The sequence below is a fragment of the Urtica dioica genome, chromosome 8 (assembly GCF_054948205.1).
Source record: "Urtica dioica subsp. dioica isolate 48M chromosome 8, U.dioica_male_clone48M_v1_H2, whole genome shotgun sequence".
Taxonomy (NCBI): domain Eukaryota; kingdom Viridiplantae; phylum Streptophyta; class Magnoliopsida; order Rosales; family Urticaceae; genus Urtica; species Urtica dioica.
Window position 1 is genome coordinate 21,358,784 of NC_142763.1, and position 4,578 is coordinate 21,363,361.

The 4,578-nt window shown below is 37.8% G+C and overlaps 1 long non-coding RNA gene across 1 annotated transcript; it reads right to left on the bottom strand.

Moving 5' to 3' along the window:
- Positions 1-3,663: 3,663 nt before the first annotated feature.
- LOC149388514 (uncharacterized) lies at positions 3,664-4,178 on the bottom strand. Its single transcript, XR_016300592.1, has 3 exons — positions 4,147-4,178; positions 3,878-4,045; positions 3,664-3,795 (listed from the first exon to the last, which is right to left on the bottom strand). It is a non-coding gene; the product is annotated as an uncharacterized LOC149388514 (long non-coding RNA).
- Positions 4,179-4,578: the final 400 nt, after the last annotated feature.

Sequence of the window (4,578 nt, forward strand, 5' to 3'; positions counted from 1 at the left end):
TAAAAGTAGGATTAGGGTTTGGGCTTTTAGGGTTTAATTAAACCATATATAAGCATCTCAATCTTTTCTTTTAACGCTTCTTCTCTGCTCTATCTCCCTTATCCCTCTCTTGGTTTAGAAATTCGCAGCTCTTTTTAGGTATGCTTCCTTTTCTATCTGGTTCGGATTTCTTGAAAACGATTTCTTAAAGGTTTCAAAAAAATTGTTTTTGCGTTGATTCTTTTTGGAAAAGTTAGGTTTATGTTTCTTCTATCTAAATCTTTAATCGAAAAATATTTTTATGAAATACAGAATATTTTCCGATTATTTTCAAATTAGTGCACAGACCTGAGACCTATTCCCGATTTTCAGACTTTAAACGCTTGCCGTGGATTCAACAAATTTGGTTTTGCGTTGATTCTTTTTTGAAACGTTAGGTTTAAAGGTCTTCTATCTAAACCTTTAGTCGAAAAATATTTTTATCTAATAAAGAATATTTTCTGATTATTTTCAAAACGGTACGCAGACAGTTTTTGACAAAAAATTTAAAGTTAGATTCTAGCACTTCTTTTATTTTTAATAAATAGTTAAAAGGTTATTTTGGCCATGGTGCCTTTACAAAAAGTGATCCAAAATATGTTTTATACGTACTGGATTTTTTACAGAAGTTTTCTCAGAGTTTTAATTTTTCACCGAAACCCTAATAGCCAAGGGTATTTTCGTAATTTCACGTTGAATGTCGTTTCTGAAAACTTCCAGAATCTAAAGTATGTCTTGAATCCTTTTCTTAGCTGATCCCCGATAGTCTTTTACTCCGATTAGGTTCCGAGTCGTTTTGAGCGTCTTTTTCCTTCGACGATCTACGATCGTAACCTTCGATATCCAGGTGAGAATAATCTCACTGCAACACAGATTAGTTCAAAAATATATTAAGTAGTATATGATTTGAATGAGTTTATAATATTTTTTTTGAAATTGTTATTGTTTGATTGTTTGGCATATGTGTGTTATGGTATGATATATTATGTATGCGGAGTTTATGATATGATAATGTATAGTAGGTTATGTAATGATATGATATGGTATGTTACGATAAATTATGAACGATATGTTATGATATGCTGAGTTTATGATATGATATGGTATGGTATGTTATGTGATGATATGTTATAAATTAGAATACTTATATCATGTTCTTTTTCTAGTCATGTTATCATGTATATTTTATGTCATATGTCATTCGTGCATGTAACGAAAATAAAAAGTGAAAATATAAAGATAAGCAAGGGAGTCGTATCGCCTCGAGCTACGGAGGTCTTAAGGAGAATTTCTCGAGCCGACTTACGGGCCCAAATGGGGAAATTTCTCGGGCCGAGGCCCTAATAAGTTTAAAAGATAGAGCGAAGTGTGGGACTTTATAACCCCCATCTCTTCGTATCTAAAGTGTACACTGAAATTGGTACGACTACCCTAGGGGCACCCCGAACTAAAAGTTGATAGAATCAAGAAAATAAAGATCAAGTCATCAATTAGTTTTAAAATACTAATAATCGATTCATGCATTGCATTACTTTTTTTTGTAAGCTTTATATTATTCTCGCTGAGCGTAAGCTCATCTCTTCGAAAAAAATATGCGTCTGTGTTGTAGGTAAACAACTCGCAAAGAACTGAGTAGGGTGGACTAGCGGCATCGATAGCGAGAGGGCGGGTCATGGTTTCCATTCACGAAATAAGTCTTCCGCTACAAGTTATTAAGAAATAAATTTTAAGGTTTTTGTTTTCTTTATTAAGAAATAAGTCTTCCGCTACAAGTTAATATTTTCCAGTTCATTAAAGTTATTTTATGGATTACGTTTTACTTTGCTACTATCTTTGGTTTAAAATCGGTATCTCTTATTTTCTGTTTTCGTTAAGTACTTCTCAAGATATTTTGAAATGCAATCTATATGTTTCTTTAATGCTTTTGTTTCTTTTTAAGATCTTCAAAATTTTAGTTCGCCTTGATCAAATTTTCTAAAGAATTTTCTTAAGTTTAAAAAGTAAGTTAAGTAAGACGGTCCGAAAAGTCGGGTCGTCACAAAAATTAAATATGATGGTTCCCGGAGGAAACATAAATTGCATATGCAAATGATATGGCATGTGGATATGGACGAATATACATATTTTAAAGATAGAAATTTCAAATATACATGCCAACTTTTGAAATTTTCACTAGGACAAAAGACGTTATCCGGTGCGACGAATGTCGCACCTAATGCCTCAAATGTCGCACCTAAAGGTTTATTAGGTGCGACAATAGGTGCGACACTGTCGTACCTTATAACCCGTCGCAGAAGGTATTGGGTGCGACATGTCGCACCTAATAGGTACCCCATTAGGTGCGACACTTTCAGGTGCGACTTATCGCACCTAATGCCCAAGTTATTTTCCTGCCAAATTTTATAGAATTGGCGGGTAATGGCATATCGGGTGCGACATGTCGCACCTGAAAGTTTTCGCGCCATGGTATTCGGTGCGACAATGTCGCACCCAATACGTTTGTTTAATTAAAAAAAAAATACAAAATTAAAAAAAGTAAATTAACAAAATAAAAATGAATTACATAATTCTAAATGAATTAAAAATAAAAATTCAAATAATATTAATTAAACAAAATTCTAAATGAATTAGAAATAATATTCTGAAAATAGAATTCTTAATTAAAAATACAAATTCTTTCCAAAAAACGAAAAAAATGAATTCCTATTTTTTTTCTTATAAAACTTATCGATAGTAGAATTTCCTCTGCCGAATAAGTTGCCAGAACTTCGAGAACCGCTTCCGCGTCCTCGTCCACCGCTGCCTGACGCGCTGCTGCTCGTTCCGCCGCTTCCGTAAGGACGGTCTCGCAAGTAATCCATAGAACCTGGCGTGGAACCTGGCGTCTGCTGATCCGTCCCACCTGGTTGCGATGCAGGCGGAGGTTGAGGAGTCGTGGGAGGCTGGTTGTGCTGCTGGCTGAGGAAGGCGATCTGTTGCCGCATCAGTTAACCAATTTCGACAAATTAGTTAATTCGTTAAAATATATTATCAAAAGAGTTAATTTTCTTGAGAAATACCTTTTATTCTACCGAAAATTCGGCAGAGTTTCCCCTAAAATATTGACTAACCAAAATCTGCAATTAAAACAAAAACACATATATAACCAACCAAGACTATCTTATTAACATACTAAATACTAAATTGAACCTATGTAGCTCCATTTATTATCTTATCAATAAATTTTCAATGGAGCCTAAATTAAATTAAATATGTTACTAATTCATTTTAAAATATATTCATATATATTATTAATTAATCTAACTAAAAAAGTATTAAATTAATTAATTAACCAAATTTTCAACAAATTGCAATCAACTTAAACAAATCATGTTACAATTACATTAAATTACACTAAACACGTTACTAATTAATTTAATATATTACTTTTAACTTAATTAATCTAATCTATCATATTACACATTATTAAAAAAAATTGACTATTACTATATGCCTACTATTTTCATCAAAGTTATATTATCATTTAATCTAACATGTTACTATTTTCATATATATTACTAATTAATCTATATGAAATAATCTAAAAATATTAAATAATCTATAAATATTAATAATTACAAATACCTAACGTTTTTCCGAGGCGACGACGAGGCACTGAGACGACGGGGCTGCGAGTGACCAAGCTGCGGCGATGGCTGGGCCGAGGGTGGGCCGGGGGCTGGGCCGAGGGCTGTTGTGCGTGAGCGAGGGTTGAGGCCGTTCACTGAGACGACGGGGCTGCGAGTAAAATACCGGGATCTAATCACACACAGACACACATTGCAAAAAAAAAAAGCCACGGAATTTGGATTCGTCATACCGGGATATTCTTGTCTGAATCCAAAAGGCGAGCGAGAGAGAGAATGGAACGAACGGGTGTGCAACGGAGTCGGGCCTCTCGGTTTTCGTTCTCGGTGGTGTTCGAGGAGGGAGCGAGGTGGTGAAGTACCGGGGAGCAAGGCCGGAGCGGTGAGAGGGTGGGTCGGGCCTGGTCGCCGGAGGATGTTCGGGTGGGTCGGGAGGGGTCGGAGAGAGACAGAGTGAGATTGACGGAGAGAGAGTGAGACAGAGAGAGAGAGTGAGGCTTACCTGGAGGACGGCGCCGGGGAATGGAGGCGGGGCTAGTCCGCCGGAGACGAGCGTCGGGCTGGAGGCGGGGCTGGTCGCCCGGGGACGAGCGTCAGGCTGGAGGCGGGGCTAGTCGCGCCGGGGACGAGCGTCGGGCGCTGGAGGCGGGGCTGGTCGCGCCGGGGACGAGCGTCGGGCTGGAGGCGGGGCTCGTGGCGCCGGGGACGAGCGTCGGAGAGAGAGAGAGAGAGAGAGAGTTAGAGAGAGAAGAGAGAGTTAGAGAGTGAGAGAGTTGGTTTGGGCGAAGAAGAAGAAGCTCGGGTTTTTAAATACCCTAAAACTATTAGGTGCGACACTGTCGCACCCAATGTGAAATTCCAGAACCCAATATATTCGGGGGGAATTTCTGACCGTTTTAAATTTTTAAACCCATTAGGTGCGACACGAGTCGCA